The following is an 18,332-nucleotide window of genomic DNA, read 5'->3' on the forward strand; positions in this document are numbered from 1 at the left end:
AGTGGGAGGAAAGATCCTACTTCGGCAAGGGTTTCAGGAAATGTGTGACCCGGCAGCACTATGGGATTAATGAGGTAAAGATTCATTCACTCACTCATCCCCGAGACACCCATCAAAGCCCAACTGGAAGGAGCCAGGCACTCAGTGGAGAGCAGTTAACCAAACATGAAATGTCCCTGCTCTCGCAGAGTGGCATTCTAGTGGAAGGAGAAGAGCACTGTACATGTACATGGATAAGACTAATTCAAATCAGGATAGGTGCAGTGAAGACAATAAAATGAGTTGATATTTTAGAAAGTGACTAGGCCTCTGCCCTGGCTGTTGTAGCTCAGTGGATTGAGCGCGGGCTGTGAACCAAAGGGTTGCTGTTCGATTCCCAGTCAGGGCATATGCCTGGGTTGCGGGCCAGGTCCCCACTGGGGGCCATGTGAGAGGCAACCACACATTGATGATTCTCTCCCTTTCTTTCTCCTTCCCTTCCCTTCTCTCTAAAAGAAAATAAAGAGAAAGAAAATATTAAAAAAGAGAAAGTGACAAGGCCTCCTTTAGATAACAGGTCAAGGAAGCCCTCTTAAAGGAGGCCGCATTTGAGTTGAAACCTAAATAAAAGAGCCAACCTTTGAAGACTGAAGGGAGAGCATTCCAGGCAGAGGCAGCAGCAAGTGCAAAGGCCCTGAGGCAGAAACAGGTCTGCAGAGCCCTGTGGGTGGAGTATGGTGAGTGAGCAGATGTACTGTGAGGTCAGGACTGTGCAGGACATAAAGGGAAAGGGGAACTTTATTTCAGTGGGAAGCCACTGGAGGATCGTAAGCGGAGGAGTGACCTGGTCTTGATTTCTCTGTTTGGAAGTTTACTCTGACTGCTGTAAGAATTCGGGAGGTGGGAGGTGGAGGGGAGGTGAAGAGGAAGTAGGAGGCTCCGTGGGAGGCTCTTATAACTATTCAAGCAGGAAGTGGCAGGTGAGGGGAGACCTTGGGGCCAGCCGAGGGCCGGGGAGTGAGGAAGGGGCATATATCTGGCCCAGAGGCTAGACTTCATTTGGGGCCAGTGGAGGCCACTGGCACCGCTGACCTGACGCGAATTTCCCGAGGCCCTGGAGTGAAAATACACCTGCACTGGTGGTTGCAGGCATAGGAACAGTCCCAGTCTGTCTTTGGTGTGTACGCAGGGCTCTGAAACACACGTGCTCTTTCCGAAGGGTCCTGAGAGGGTCCAGGGCCAGTGCCTCCGTTCATTTGGCATCTGAGCATCTGGCATGCACTGGGTGATGGACAGGCGTGCTGGAGGAAGGAGGCTGGACAACAGCCAGCCCAGGCCATCTCTCTGAGCCCATCTCTATCCCTTTCCTAGGGTGGATTTTGGAATTGGCAGGGATTCCTCCCAACAAGCACCTCTAAAAGTTGTTTTCGGGGATTACACTTCCTACAGTCATGGCACTCTTGGAAGGACAGAAACCCCAAGTGAGGATTCGAAGGACCCAAAGGGAAGTATGAGCAGCAGCTCACAGTTGTTGAGCACTCGCCATGCTCCTCCGACGTTGTGGATCTTACTGTCTCCCTTGTTACAGAAGAGGAGATTGAGGCAAAGGGGTGAAATGACCTGTCTAAGGAAAGGGCAGGTGGCTGCCCAACCACGTCCAGGCTAGATGTTTCTGCTGTTTCCGCTGAGAAAATGATGTGCGCAGAAGCGCCCTGGCCACTCTGCCTGTCATGCCCTTGCCCAGAGGAAAGGCCCACCTAGAAATAAGGTCCACCTGAATGCAAAGGGGAAGAAGGGTGGCCAGTGCTTGGTGGTTAGATTGGTAGGATTATCAAAGCAAGTCAACGGTTGAGAGCCATGTCTGAGCAGAGGGCCCTTAGCTGTATGGCTGTCATGTGCATGGTCTGGCCAGATGCCAGGCAGTCTGCTCCACCAGATGCAGGCACACCTGAGCCCAAACCCCAGCTAGACTCAGGGGTGGGAGGGTCAGGCACCTATAGAGTTGTGTGCCAAGCCTGCATTCCTGGCCCACCAACCCTGCCCTTCTCCCCCCCCCCCCCCCACACACACACACAGCATGCCTGAAAAGGAATTTTCACTGGACTTAGGCTCTGGTCTCCTAGGCCCCCAGGTGGTAGCTGATGGGTTAGGTGGTCCTAGTTGCCAGTCTCTGAAATCATCTTAAATGCTTCCTTCGCCTTGGGACTTGGTTGCTAACTCCAGAATAGATGTTGGTAACTTGTTTAGGATTTCTCAGGTAATGTCAAGCATGGTGGCCCTAGCAGCTACTCCCAAATGGGGGTCACTATGGCTGGTTCAAGTGGGCTGAGATTAGTAGGCTCCAGGGCCACAACACGAGCAATGCCAGAGACATTCCTCCTCTCTGTTCCCTTCCCGTCTTCACTGGCAAGGTAGAAACCACGCTTTTGACAGAGAACTCAAGTGTGTGGGTGTGACGGTTCACCCCCTTACAGTGTGATTAAGCTGCCTCATCTCTGCTCTAGGTAAGGACTGAAAATTAAGGAAAACAGGAGTGGTGAGGAAATAGAGCTAGTATAAAAACTTAGTGGGATTTGATGACCATCTCTGGGAGGTCAGAACAAAAGATAGGTCTCCCCCAGGAAGCAAGAGGTGAAAAGGAGACAAAGAATCAGCTGGTGTCCTGGGTGCAGGGATGTGAGAACTGTACAGATGAACCATGCAAATTATTTCTGGGTAGTTCTGACTCTCCGTGCGGAGGAGCCCACACAAAACTGTATTGCTCAGGTGTCTGTTGCTTCACTGCCTGGTGACAGGTAGAGAAGGAAGATACAGGAAATTCCATTCCCTTACAGCCAGTAAAAAAAAATCAAGAATATTCAGATATTTCTTTTTCTTGGAGATTCTTTTGGAAGAAACAATAAAGAAGGAAGTTGGGCCAGGTTTGAGTCAGTGCACTATTGTCAGAGGACCTCTAGGCTGGGTCTTAGGTCCTGAGTCACGTTGGGTGGGGCCAGTTCTCATCCCAAAGCTCTATCTTGGTTGCCAGGCTCACAGCCAACAGGTTTTAGTTGATTCGCTTATCTGATCAGCATTCACCTCCTGGAATTTTTTTTTTAAGATTTTATTTATTTTTAGAGAGGGTAAAGGGAGAGAGAGAGAGGGAGGGAAACGTGGATGTGAGACACATCGATGGGTCGCGTCTCGTACACACCCTGGCTGGGACCAAACTTGCAACCTAAGCATTACTTCCTGAAATTTTTTTTTTATGCTAGGATTAAACAACATTCTTTGATGTTAATAGAATATCAAAGATTTAGGTTTTTCCACCTTTGATGTTGGCAGCAACAGCTGCTAACCGGACATCAACAACCCAGGAACCTTCCTTGGGTTTGTTGCACCGAGTCTCCAGAAAGGGGCTGAAGGAGAGACGTATTTACTCAGTTCCTTCCATCCCAAATTAAATATTCAAATTGGGTTTGTTCTGAGGCATTGTTAAGGCCTGAGCTTTAATTTAATGGAAATAGCATTGTCCTTTGAATAAAGGTTTCATTGGGCCAAGCCACAAACTTGTCCCCTTATCCTCCGGAGGAAACAATCTGGGGGACAGCCTCCCCATCACAATCCCCAGCTTCAGATTTATGGTGACAAAAGACTCCTAATACAGAAAATGTTAGGGGGGAGGAGAAACACTTCCCAAACAAGGGGTCTCTCCCTGCCAGGCCAGGTAACAAAGGGTTGGGAGGAATTTACTGGGGCCTCCTGGCCACCTGCCGATTAAGCCCCTGGTCAGTAGATTAACTGCAGCTCTGACAGAGTGTTTGGAAAGGCAGGTTATGTGGCAGAGCAAACAAAATTCAGACTGTGCTTTACACATGGTAATCCCAAATTTAATAAGAGCCTCGCCACTGGGAAGCCTGAGCAGAAAAGGTAGCAGAGGTGTATTGTTTCCAGCCAGGGATGTCTCCACCGGTTCTGGGCAGCCTCTGGGCCACCCCCTGGGGTTTGTGGCTTCAGCTAAGAAACTTCTTCCTGGGCCCTCCTTCCAGGTGTCAAGGGGCCTGTCCAGAGGTGATTCGAAACTTTGTCCAAAACAAAGTCCCCGCAGAAAGCTTGGGTTGTTGGGAGGCCAGATGAGCCTCAAGCCCTGAGGCTGCTACCCAACTGCCTCCCTGAGGCTGCTACCATTGGGCTGGGGGGGGGGCAGGGCTGAGGCTTCAGAAGCCATGAGAAGCCCGTGGCTTAGGCTTTAGGCAATGCTGACAAGGGCCTGGGTGTCTGTGCCTAGTTGCAACCAGACCTCTAAGGTGGGGTACATGTGCAGAACTGCACTTTGGGCACATGGGCCTTAGTTTTTAGCTAAAGGAATTTTTACATTGTGGCCACCGTCATGATCATTCATGCACTCAAGAGATACCTACTGAGTACCTACTTTGTGCCAGCACTGTGCTCAGGTGCCTAGGACATCCAAGTGAACAGAAAATAGACATGGTCTCTTTCCACAAATATTGCAAAGTAAGAAGAGTTTTGTAAAGGAGAGAAAAATTGTTCCAGGAGCCCACCATATGACAGAGGAACTTTGAGTCAGGGGGACAGGAAAGGCTCTTCTGAGGAAAAGGTGCTGGATCTAAGACTGAAGGGTGCATACGGGCTAAACCGGGCTGGTGATGGGAGCAGATGAGGGTGAAGGGCAGCGTGCTCAGCTGTGCGGAACCCCTTGGGCCCTGTGGGGAGGGGGGCATGGTGCTCCTTCTATTGTATCTCCTGGGGGCCTCGGACTTGTGTGGGAAGACGTTTAAAAAAGCCGGACTCCAGGCTAATTTACGAATACCATGGTAAGTGCAAGGGCCAGGAGATGCTGCAAGCCTGGGAGTAACACTTTGCCAGGAGAACCCTATGCCTCGGGTGGAGCTCCTGGCTTAGGGAACTGAGCCACTCAAAGATGGAGCAGTTAAAGTTGTAAGAAAATAAAATTAAAACAATAAAATTTCCTGAATCTCCTTGTAGTTTAAGATGGTGAATCCAGGATACATGTCTTCCTCCACCGTTTCAAACATTGTGCTAAAATAAAGTTGCAGAATTCCAAAAAGATATAAATCCATAATATTAAAGAGGGGATGAGGAGGTCACTACCAGACGAGAGGTGTGAACAAGTTTCTGGAGTATGTCAAGTGTACAGGAGTACTTATTAGAAGAATTGGCTGAAGGGAGCCACACACAGAATGTTCTAAGAGGGGCAACAGCACACGGGAGCCAGTTTACCCAGAAAACCTCAGAGGGTGCAGGGAAGTCCCTCCAGGCAAGGTCTGTAGACAACTGCACGGTAAACCTACACCATCTATATTAGTTCTGTATTCAGTACCAAATGGTAACCACAAAGGACCAGGGGAATGGGGAGAATCAGCAGCATGAAGGAAATACATGAAAAAGAGAGAAAAAAATCTCACTCCTGGGAAATAATTCTGAAAACAGAAGATTGCTTTAAATTTTTAAAAGAATTCTCAGGCAGGATTGGGAAGATAATATATTCTTAAAAAGGAGTTTTGAGAACAGGAGTGAGCTCTTAGAAATTAAAATGTAATTGGCAAAATAAAATATCCATTAGAAGAACTAAAAAATTGATGAAATCTCACAAAGTATAGAGTAGGAAAGCAGAAAAAGAAAGAAAAACAATAAAAGACAGAGTAATAATACAATATCTAACTGATAAGAATCCTAGAAAGAAAAATAAATTATTATAGGCCAATATCTCTGATGAACATAGATGCAAAGTAAAACATTGAAAAGGTCATACACCATGATCAATGGGATTTATTCCAGGGATGCAAGGATGGTACAAATCAATAAATGTGATATATCACATAAACAAAATGAAAGAGAAAAATCACAAGACCATATCAATAGTTGTAAAAGCATTTGATAAAATCCAGCACCTATTTATGATTAAAAAAACCCTCAGCAACCTGGGAATAGAGCATTCCTCAACATAATAAAGGCCATATATGAAAAACCTACTGCCAATGTCATACTCAGTGATATTTTAGTCAAAAACTAAAAGTGCTTGCTTTCCTTAAGATCAGGAACTACATAAAGGGTGTCTGCTTTCACCTCTCCTATTCAACATAATACTGTAGTCCTAGCCAGAGTGATCAGACAAGAAGAAATAAAAGGCACTCCAATTGGAAAGGAGGAAGTAAAGCTGTCATTATTTGCAGACAACATGATAGTGCATATAGAAAACTCTATAAACTCCACCAAAAAAACTACTTGACCTAATAAGTGAATTTGGCAAATTAGCAGGATACAAAGTCAATATTCAGAAATTGATGGCATCTTTGTACACCAACAATGAACTATTACAAAGAGAAACTGAGAAAAAATTCCATTTACTATAGCAAAATCAAAAACAAGAAAATAAAGTACCTAGGAATAAATTTAACAAAGAAGGTAAAAGATCTGTACTTGGAAATCTGTAACACGCTAAAGAAAGAAACTAAGGAAGATACAAATAAAGGGAAACATATACCCCGTTCATGGATTGGAAAAATAAACATCATTAAAATGTCCATATTTTCCAAAGTAATCTATAGATTCAACACAATTCCTATTAAAATAACCAATGACATATTTCACAGATCTAGAACAAGTATTTCAAAAATTTATATGGAATAAAAAAAGACCCTGAATAGCCTCAGCAATTTTGAGAAAGAAGAACAAAGTTGGAAGGATCACAATACCTGATATAAAACTCTATTATAAGGCCACTGTAACCAAAACAGTCTCATACAGACCTAAGAACAGACACATAGATAGATAGAACAGAATAGAGAGGCCAAGAATTAACCCATGTCTCTATGGTAAATTAATATTTCACAAAGGGGACATAAACATACAATGGGCTAAAAATAGCTTCTTCAATAAATGGTGTTGGGAGAATTGGACTGGTACATGCAAAAAAAGGAAAAGAAAGAAACTAGACCAGCAATTTACACCATGCACCAGAACAAACTCAAAATGGATGAAAGACTTAAATATAAGTCACAACACCATAAAAGTCCTTACAGAAAACATAGGCAGTAAAATCTCAGATATCCCATGTAGCAATATTTTTTGTTGATATATCTCATAGGACAAGAGAAATAAAGGAAAAAAGAAACAAATGGGACTATATCAAATTAAAAAGCATCTGCTCAGCTAAAGAAAATGTCATCAAAACAAAAAGGGAACTGACTGTATGGGAGAACATATTTGCCAGTGATAGATAAGACAAGGATTTGAGCTCCAAAATATATAAAGAACTCATAGGACTCAACACCAGGAAGACAAACAATCCAATTTAAAAAATGGGCAAAGGACCTGAATAGACACTTCTCCAAGGAGGATATACAGATGGCCAATAAACATATGAAAAAATGCTTAACATCCCTAGCCATCATAGAGATGTAAATTAAAACCATAATGGGATATTATCACCTCACTCCTGTCAGAATGGATAATTCAACAAACAAGTGCTTATGAGGATAAGGAAAAAAGGGAACCCTAGAGCACTGTTGGGAATGCAGACTGGTGCAGCTACTGTGGAAAACAGTATGAAATTTCTCAAAAAACTAAAAATGGAACTGCCTTTTGACCCAGTGATTCCATTGCTGGGATATACCCTAAGAATCCTGAATTACCAACTCAAAAGAACTTATGCACCCCTATATTTATAGCAGTGCTACTTATAATAGCCAAATGTTGGAAACAGCCTAAGTGCCCATCAGTAGATAAATGTATTTTAAAACTGTGGTACATTTACACAATGGAATACTACACAGCAGAAAGAAAGAAGAAGGAATTCCTACCTTTTGCGAAAGCATGGATGGAACTGGAGAATATTATGCTAAGTGAAATAAGCCAGTCATGAAAGACAAATGTGATCTCACTTATAAGAGGAATCTAATGAACAAAATAAATGAGCAAAACAGAACCAGAGGCATGGAAAAATGAAAAAGACTGACAGCTTCCAGAGGGAGAGGGGGAAGTAAATGGTGGAAAGAGAAGGGGAAATGGAGAAAGGGGAAGGGATTAGTCAAAGAACATGTATGAATGACCCATGGACATGACAACAGTGTGGGGATTGACTGTGGTAGCAGGGAGTGAGCTGAGTGGAGGAGGGCAAAAAGGGTAAAACTGGGACAACTATAATGGAATAAACAAGAATATAAAAATAAATTATTTTAATTAAAAAATTAAAGGAGTGAATCATTAAAGTATAGAAGAAAACTTTTCAGGGCTGAAGAAAAACTAGTTCTAACATTGGAAGGGTCACTGTGTTTCCAGTACAATGATTGGAGATCAACTAGATGGATCCTGACTAAATTTTAAAGTTAAGTATAAAGAATAAATTGTAAAAGATTCCAAAGAGAAAGATCAAGTCTCTTACAAATGAATAACAGTAAGAATGGCATCAGACTTCTCCTCCGAAACACTAGGTGCCAGAAGATAATGGTATAATGTCCCAAAACTCTGAGGGAAAATTATTTCCAGTTTAGAGTCTCATATGCAAACTGTCGGTCAAGTGGAGGACAACATAAGGGTTTTCAGACAAACGAGAGTGCATAGAATTCATCTCTAACATGCCCTTTCTCAGGAAGTTACGTGAGGCTAGCCTCCCGTAAAACTAGGACAAAAGATTCAAGAAAAGTAGAGAAGCTGGCATGTAACCTATGAGAGCAGTGAGGAGAAATCTCAAGATGACATTTCTGTAGAAGCCCAGACAGCAATCAGCCCACGTTGAAGCAGAATCCCAAAAAGACTCCGAGGAAGAGGGGAAGGCAGTCATCGACAGATTTGATAATACAACTGATAGATTTAAAATAAGGATATGATAATAGCAAATAATGCAAGAAAAAAGAAATGCAACTGAAAACTTGGGGCTGGGGTTGGTAAAAGAAAAATTCAAGATTAGAATATGAAGCAAACTAACAGTGACAAGACATGAAGGTAATATGACATGTAAGGAAGGAGGACCCACGTGGCGTGGTGCAGAAACATTCTCCCGCAGGAGCTCAGGGAGGATGACACTGACTGGAACAGGATGTGTCATCCTGACCTTGTGCTCTTGTTAGATAAAGATTATGCAATTACGTGATAACAATTACAAAGTAAATATGATCAGTTTCCCATTTTAAGAGTCAACCTTTAGACAAAGCGGGGGAGACAAGGTTGTATAGCAGGAAAGAACACAGATATTAACAGCCTTGTTTAAGGACTAGCATAGTGGCAGAGGTGGGCATGGCAAGGGAGAGAAAGTAGGAGAAGATAGGGTATTAGTACTATCTCGACTTAGAAGCAGCCAGGAAGCACTGTTGAAAGTTGATGGGTCAATAAATATAGGTTTAAATGTTTTGTAAAAGTTACAAAGGCAAACAGGAGAAAAGTGGAATGTAATACAAATATTGAATATTGAAATTCACACTCAAATTCCACAGAGACTGTCTAACAAGTTGGTAAATGAATACACAGAAATGTAAATATTATTACAGGTGTAATGCATGTCACTACATACATTATATATTATATGGGGGGGGGTCCACTAGGGTGATCAGATAAAATACAATGTTATGAGATATTTGGGACATATTTACTCACCATTTATCTGAAATTGAAATTTGAAGGAGTACCCTGCACTTTTTCCCCCCTTGGAATCTGGAAACCCTACATCCATCAGAAAACTGAAAACTGAGCAGATCAAAGAGGTTGTCTCTGAGCAGCAGTCTGACCATTGGAGAAGGTGTAGCATTCTCATAAGTACATGTATACCATTTGATTTCTATATGTGTATATTATTTTCATAAGACTAGAAAATATTTCAGATATGTTCAGTATATGTAGTAAGTCCATTATTTTGAATGGAAGAGGCATGTAATTTTATTAATAGCAAATCAGCATTATCCTACCCCACTGAGTAAATTTTCGGCAAATGTTTAAAGAAGATTAATTTCAAGTACTCATATTGTACATTCCTATGTAAACCAGTCAGGTCTTGAGTACTTGGACCAAGTATGTGCCGGAGGCTATAGGTCCCTGAGCTCTAAGAACGTGGAATTTAGCCGAAGAGGCAAGACATATATTGTGTGCAGAACAGCTAACCCTCTAGAGGCTGGTTTCCACTGGTAGGTACTATCAGCTCAGGGGACTGGTCTGAGGGAAAAGACTAAACGCAGGCCAGGATCAACGATGGAGGTGGGACTTTAAAGGAGAAATGAGATTTGGAAAAGGACCAGGCAGGAACTCTAGTGCCTGCTTTTATATCTTGTCAAATGCTTTTTCTGCATCTATTGATATGATCATATACTTTTATCTTTATTTTGTAAATGTGGTGTATTACATTGATCAATTTGCATACAATGAATCATTCTTGTGCCCTGGAAAGGACCCCACTTGACTGTAATGTATTATCTTTTTAATATATTGTATTCAATTTGCTACTATTTTGTTTATGATTTTTGCATCTGTATTCATCAGTGATATTGGCCTATAGTTTTCTGTGTGTGTGTGTGTGTGTGTGTGTATTATCTTTGCCAGGTTTGGATATCAAAGTAATGTTGGCCCCATAAAATGACTGAGGGAATACTGCCTATTCTTCAATGCTTTGTAAGAGTTTGAGAATGATTAAGTATTCAATCATTGAATGTTTGGTAGAATGAATTCACTAGTAAAGCCATCTGGTACTAGACCCAGTTCCTGTTTTTAAAGTCTCTGTTTTAAACTATACCCTAGCAAAGGAGCAGGTGTCTGTCCCTCAGCACTTCCACATGTACCCCAAGAAACATTCCTTTCTTTTAGAGAGTCCCCAAACCTTAGAACGGCTGCTTGATATGTTGGTAAATGTCCAACAACCCTTTCGAAGTGATGAGTCCATGGCCAAAAGACGAACTGGAACCACTGCTCCGGTCTGGTCTTGGCCAGCCCTGCCCAGGGCCTCCCGCCCACCCGTGACAGGCCAAGGGGACAGGGCTAAGCTCTTGGGACAAGTTCCTTCTCTGATAACCAAATGCAAGGTGTTTAGTTCACCTTGTTTGGATCCTGATTTGCAAAACCATCTGTAAAAGACCATTTATAAGGTAAATGAGGAAATTTGAACATTGGCTCAGTATTTGATGATATTAAGAAACTACTGTCAATTTTTTACTGTAATGATGGAATTATGGTTATGTTTTTAAAAGAACCTTTACCTTTTAGAAATATACTCTGAAATAATTATACCTGAAATGGCAAGACATGTGGGATTTGCTTCAGTATAATCCAAGAAGGGATGGGGGGATGAGGAGGGGTAAAAAATGGTGGCAATGGGTCGATAATGGCAGAGGGTGGAAGACAGGAATGTGGGGGCTCATCATAGTCTTCTACTTTAGCACATGCACAAAATTTTCAGCAATAACCGTACTTTAGACTTATTTGATAAGTCTGGTTTACGTTTATACCAAGTAATTTATTTGATCCCTATAATACCGAGTTGGACAGGAAATTTTACTGATGAGGAAACAGAAAAGGACACAGGTCCACAGAGGCCCTGACTTGGAGAGGGGACCTTTCCTCCACTCACAAGTGTAGGTCGCAGAGGTGAAGCCACCTTACTGTGGCTTGCAAACTATTGCTCCTTTTCGATTGCTCAGTAAGTACGCCCAGCACCCCCTTTGTTCATTTATTCAATACATAGCTGCCGAGCATCTGCTATTTGTCACACCTTTGCGGGGGCAGGGGTAGAAAGACCAGACATTTTTCCCACTTCAAGTTCCTCAGATATTTTTCCCAAATCAGATGGTTGTGTCTCCCCAAATCTCACCCTTTAACTGGAAACGCTCTAAACTGGGTAGAAACCACAAGTGGGCAATGCCACCACTCCCCCAAAATACCCAAGAGCTTTCCAGCCCATCCCTGAAGACCAAATCACAGGGCAGGGAGCTCGGTGATTCACTGCAACTCTTGTCCTTCCTTCTGGGGAAAGAGCCAGCAGGACAGGGCACCTGTGCATTTGACCAGAGCATCCTCCTCATGATATTTGCTAGAGGCCCCCACACCAGAGGTCTGAGCACCCCCTAAGCCTGACACTGTCTTCCAGGTACCAGTGCCCACCCCCCAGTGCTCAAGAGCAGCTGCATCCTGACAGGTGGCTCCCTCACCACTGCAGTGGGCCCAGCTCCTCAGCCACTCCCTTCCCTGGGGTGCTGAACTCCCTTCTTCCTCAACTCCCCTCGCCCCTCTCTCTGGGGCGAGGTTGCCTCCCCCACCCCACAAACACACCCTTTCCCTGCTGCTTCTCTTCCATGGACAGCTTCCTGTGGGCCAGGAATTTTGTGGTTCCTCCTCAGCATTCAGTCTCAGGTCAGCCCGTCCTTTCTTCACCCTGTGGGGCTAAAAACAACCATTGCTGAAGTCTCTAAGGCCAATACTTTGAAGAAGACCCACCCATGACGGACTGAATGTTGAGGCAGCCAGTTTTCTCATGCTTGTTCTTCCCCAACTTGCTTTCCTTCAGCTTTTCCAATCGCTCCCTTTCCCCTTGCTCTGTCTTCCTCGGCCAATACCTCTCCTCTGACCCTCGGGTTGGCCAATGATTTCCACTTCCCATGTCCTCAGACTCACTCCATAAGGTTTCCTACTGCCCGAGCGACTGGCCTCAGAGTCCTCCCCAACTTGCAGGCTCCACCCCTCTCCCAGCCGTGTCTGCCTGTCCTTCACCTTAGCTTGGGCCAACTTACTGACAGGGAGAGCGACCTCCACGCCAGGACCACCTCTCTGGTCATGCTTCTCTTCCTGTGTCCTGCGTTTTAAATTCAAGAAGGGTTTACTGAGCACTCATTAAATGCCAGGAGCTGTGCTAAAGACCTCTGCGTGTTCTTTCACTCGAGAGGTTGCTGGGGTGTTAGGGCCAATATCGAGACCCAGGCAGTCGGTCTCTCCAGAGAAGCTGGAGGCTGGGTGAAGTGAGCAGCCACTTGGTCAAACGAGTACCTAGAACCACCCCTGGCACGAGAAGATCCAAGCTCTATTTTCAACTCTGCCGAGAAACAGATGTAAGATGATGGGCAAAGCATTTAACCTCTCCAAGCTTCACTTTCCTCATCTTCAAAATCAGGTTGAAGATGTAGGGATAATATAGACACAATGATTAAAGATGTGGACTTCAGTGCCTGGTTGCCTGGGTTCAAGTGATAGTTCTGCTGTTTGTTTTTGTTTTGTTCTTTAAAGATTGAGTTTATTTATTTTTAGAGAGAGGGAAGGGAGGGAGAAAGAAAAGGAGAGAAACACTGATGTGAGAAAAAATCAGTGTTGCCTTTCGTATGTGCCCTGGCGGGGGCACTAGGCCTGCAACCCAGGCATGTGCCCTGACTGGGAATGGACCCGGTGGCCTTTTGCTTTGTGGGATGACACCCACTCGACTGAGCTACACCAGCCAGAGCAGTCGTTCTGCTATCTGTGAATTATGTAACCAAATGCCTTGTGTCTCGGTTTCACCATCTACAAAATGGGTATGACAACAACAGGAACTGTTTTACAGAGGAATGGTGAGGATGAATCGGTACATACCAAGTACTAAGAGCATTGTCTAGCATATAGTGATGATATTAGCCATCATTAATATCATTTTTATTTTTATTACCAGTGTTTTCTTCCATCAAAATTTTATGATTTCAGGATGCATTAGTACTTCTAGCACCGCTGTTAATACAGCCTGGATTTTCATGTTTAGAAATCAGGGAGTAAGGGCTCTCATCTTTAGTAAGAAAAAAATACCCTCACTTGTATAGTAATTCACTGCTTTTAAAACATATGCACATATAGTCTTAACTAATACCTCACAACTCTGGGAAATTGGTCACAAAACCGTTAGTTTGAACAGCTCTTCACAGTGACCCATGCATTTGAACTCACATCAGCTCATTTTGGCCCCAACCCACAATGCGAGGCAGGTAGGATATTTAATGTACGCAATCAGAGATGAGGGACCTTCACTCAGACAATAGCAGATGACTTGTTCAAGGTCACACATTAGTGGGTGGTGAAACCAGCAGGGACACTGTGAGAGCCTTATTCTCAGTGTTGAAATTTTACCAGAAAGAACTCTCTCTTGTTCTGCAAAGTACTTAGGCCTTATATGCGTGTTAGGTCCCCCATAAACCTGAACATGAACTGGGTGTGGAATCCTCCGGGTGGTGGAAAGATCTTTCCTGTAACCGCAGGCACGTCCCATCGACATCTAGAATCCAGTCCCTGTCTCCACATGCTTGTGGGTATCCAGGGTCACTAGTACAGCTGTGAAAGTGACAACAGCTGGGGGCCCTGGGGTCAGAGAGACCTGGGTTCTCTTCCCCACTCTGGCACTTGACTAGCTTTGTGACCTTGGGAAAAACCACTTAAAATTCTCCAACCCCCTCTCAGAACTGGGGTTGAGCATAGCCACCTCACAGGGAAACTCGGAATTCGCATGAACACATGGAGTGATCAAGTAGGCATTCGATACATGGCAGTATTTTGTTTGTTTGTTTGCTTGTTTTAAGGCTCTCTTCTCCAAAAGTCCAGCATGGCTGACAGATCCCGGTTTCACTCCTGTTTCTCCGGGATGCTGCTGGGAGAAAGGCAGCAGGCAGAGCAGACAGGTGACTAAGTCACGAAACATATATTCTCACCTTGGGCACCTGCTGTTTTTAATGACTAAATTTCCCCCCTGATACATCCATCGTTTAGCAAATACCAGGGCTAGTTATTAATTTAAAAACATGTTCAGCCTGCGCTTACAGAAACTGCCATTCGCCCCTCGGGAATGAGTTTTTAGTTATGTTTTTAAAATTAGCTGGCTCTTGAATTTCATTTTCCATCCAAGCTTCCCCGTTATCTGTAAGGTCACAGAAACACGTAGGCTGCAGACAGCCCAATCCCAGATCTTAGGCTCTTGGAATTAAAAGCCGAAATAAGTAAATAAAGGGAGAATGCCCAGGGATTTTTCAGAGGAGAAAGCCGGTCCCTGGCGAGCAGCGGGAGCTAGGTTCCCTCCTGAAGTGGCTCTTCCCTTACATTTTGTGGTGAAGGCTGAGGCAGAGCAGGAGGAAGAGGAGGAAAAAGGCCTGTGACCTATATCATCAAGGTCTGTTTCTTCTCTGCTCGGCAACAGGAAAGAATCAGAATGCACTCCGGAGGAAGGAGAAAAAACCCAAGTGCTGATTGTCCCTTTAAGCCATTCCAATCACGGGCCCGTAGTTAAAATAATGCTCACCTACTGCGCTTCCAGCTGGGCCATCTACCTTTTTCCCTGGCAGGGTCAGGCCCAGTCAAGCCTGATGAGGCCGCCACAGGCCCTGTCGGCTCCGCTAGGGCTACACGTAGGCCGGACTACACCTGTTTATCACCAACTCACTCCATTTCCCTTCCCCTCCTCCCTGCTTGGGAAGGAGCGTTAATTAAACCGGTAAACAAGCCGGCTCCCATTCTAAATCAGAGCTGCAGGCAACGGAGAGATAACTTGGGCTCCGAGAAGAGGGATTTCCAGTTAATTTATGGAATCTACCGGCACTCTCTGTGCTCCAAGCAGCGGGCTCCCCGCTTAACGGGGAAATTGAAGCAGACAGCCTTTGTCTAAACACTTCTTTTGTCCAGAATATCTTAATTTTTCTATTTGAATGTTTAATAAGGTTTGGGGTGTTGCTTCTTCTTTTTTAATTTCCATAGTGCAGACATTTGCTGTTATCACTTGGCTAGTGGCCGAAGGGCGCCTGTCCTCTTGGGTTGTGGAGGGAAGGACCAGTTTCTTCAAAATGCCTCGACAGCGGGGGAAGGAGGGAAGCTGGGTTGGGGGAAGTTTGCCTGGGGGTGGGAGGGGTGTCCCAAAGACGGAGCATCTCAAGAAACGCATCACCTACGGGTACCACACTTCCCTTTTCAAGTTCCCAACATGACAGGCGCCCCAGGAATGAGATGCAGCCCGGTTGGCACCCCGACTTCTTTCCCACCTCCTGGAGCACCCGGGGCTGGGCGCCGGCTGCACGCCCACCGCCCTCCCCCACGGCAAGAGGCCCCAGCCCGGTCTTGGGGGATCCCTCTAGGCCAAAGGCCTGGGCCACCGCTCATTTCCGGGTGCTGCTTCGGGAACCCCACGCTGCCTAAATTAATTTATTCAAGAAAGGGCCCGCGTATGTGTCTTATTCCCCGCTGAGATCTGGAATCCCTCAGTTTAAGTGGAAATCGCAATGAAATTGTGGTTTTCCTAAGGTTGTAACAGTCCACGGAAAAACCATTTGTAAATCTTTGTCATTTCCTATGTAAACCTCTGTAAAAAACACAGTAATGTCTTATACTTACTTCAAGCCAGCCTGCTTGTGCGGGTGGCGTAGCCAGTGACCATGTTGACAAATTAATGGTAGAGAATTAGTTGTACATTAAAGATTTATATTATGCAGCACGTTGTCATAAAATGATATAAAACAATAGGGAAGTAAATGTAAATTAATTCAAGTCTCTGACATGGAAAGCACCGGACTGACTTCTATCCGTACTCTCAGCAACTTGCTCAGCCGCGGGGTGCAGACGCGACGCGGAGGTTCCAGCCCAAACCCAGGACCGGGGCCGCGCAGGGCTGCGGGCGGTGCTTCCTCCCCGGCCGGCGTGCCAAGGGTTAAGTGGCGCGGATCGCAGCCCTCCCCAGCGCACTGATTTTCAGGCCCACCGAGCTGCCCGAGAAAGTTTTCAATTCGAGGAGGTTGGCTGGCGCGTTTCAGGGGCCGAGCCCCTTAGAAAGCTTCAGGGCCCCCGAGGGCCGCCTTGCTGGGAGGGGGCGGCCTGCCCGGTCCTGGACACGCTAATTACAAGGATTCGGTTTCCCCGGTCTGAAGGAATGCATTACCTGCAGCAAAGGAGGCACGGCCTCTCAGGAAGGCCCCGAGAGGAAGCTGAATGCCCCAGTGAATTCCAGCCCCATCCCTAGGTTTATACCCACAACCCCAACCCATGCTGAGAGACTAATCGCTTGGCCATTGTCAGGGCTGTTGTCCAATCAGCCTGTGAATAGCAAAACTTCACAATGCGGAGTATGAATTAGAGGGGAACAAATGTGGATGCAGACTTTTTTTGCAACAATACCTAACTGAGCCTTTCAGACAGGACAACGGATGCACAAAAGCTCGACGGAAATTGGAGTAACTTTTGGAGGCCCTCGTAGCTCCCGTCAATAAGCGTTAGCTCCATAATGGCGGCCTGGGCCTCCCCCACCCACTCCCCCTTTTCTGTGAGATGGATCAATTGTTCGCAGGGTGGGGGGAAATTGTCATAAAAATTGGGCATTTTTGTTGTCCTTGTCTTGGAAACGGGGCCTTTCTGTTGAACAGGGCCAAATGGATTTGTCTCTTTTTTTATGTGAATTGCAGATTTGGTCCTTATTGAGCCCACTGTAAAGTACTGACAATGTCCCCTCCCTCCCTCTGCCCACCCCCAAAAGAACAGAATAGCTTCTTGAGCTATACAAACGTCAGGTCTCTGTTTTAAAATTTAGCTTTGTTTACCCAACAGAATGGAATTCATTACTGTGTAAAAGTGGTTCCATTTTCTGATCTTTTTATTCAAAATGTTGAGAGTATCAAAAAGCTCATTTGAAGGTCACAGGTTTATGTATCTATTCTCTTAAGTGTTTTAGAAATTCATATGGAGGACACAAAAGGTGGAAAATGTGAAAACATACTGTTCATTGTTTATCCTAACCTTGCCACGGCTATTAGATAAATGAGTGTGTGTGGGGGGGAAATGGCATTAAAAGCCATTGTGAACTGGGAATTTTTTCCCCCTGAAGACTGTTAATTTTAGCCCTTGATCTGTAAAGGTCAATTTCTAATTCTTTTTACTGTGCAGTTTATATAACTTCTGCATTTCAAGTCTATAAAAAGCTTTTGCAGACTTTTCATAATGTAAGTAGCAATTTATTTCATTACGGTTTGAATTTTTTATGTGATTCCTATGGACATTTTGATGAAATTGTCAGGCTTAAAAGCTGTAGTGCTTTTCACTTTGGGGGGGTGTGGACTTTTTCCCCCCTCCATTCCATTCTTGCTGGATAATTTAAAATTAGTAAGATTAATCAGTTCAGTGATTTAAAAGACCACACTTTGGTTGGAACAAGGTCTGAGGCAAAATCTTTTTACTTTATTTTTTTATTAGTAAATGATTTAAAAGGTCTTTTCAACTAGTTATCTGAAGCTGATATTTAACTGTTACTTATTCCACTAATTTCTATCTTTTGTTAAAAGAACTTTCCAGCCTAAATCTCCTCGCTCTGTCCCATGCTAATTGCAGCTTACATTATATAAATGGCTTTGTAAAGAAAACTATAACTCCGAGCCTTGAAA

At 44.5% G+C, this 18,332-nt stretch overlaps 1 long non-coding RNA gene across 1 annotated transcript; it reads left to right on the forward strand.

The window, feature by feature from the left end:
* The first annotated feature begins 8,361 nt into the window (after positions 1-8,361).
* LOC119001214 (uncharacterized) lies at positions 8,362-13,357 on the forward strand. Its single transcript, XR_005069515.1, has 3 exons — positions 8,362-8,374; positions 9,826-9,830; positions 13,274-13,357. It is a non-coding gene; the product is annotated as an uncharacterized LOC119001214 (long non-coding RNA).
* Positions 13,358-18,332: the final 4,975 nt, after the last annotated feature.

This window comes from Sturnira hondurensis, unplaced genomic scaffold, assembly GCF_014824575.4.
Source record: "Sturnira hondurensis isolate 20B ecotype Veracruz unplaced genomic scaffold, ASM1482457v3 Scaffold0016663, whole genome shotgun sequence".
Classification (NCBI taxonomy): domain Eukaryota; kingdom Metazoa; phylum Chordata; class Mammalia; order Chiroptera; family Phyllostomidae; genus Sturnira; species Sturnira hondurensis.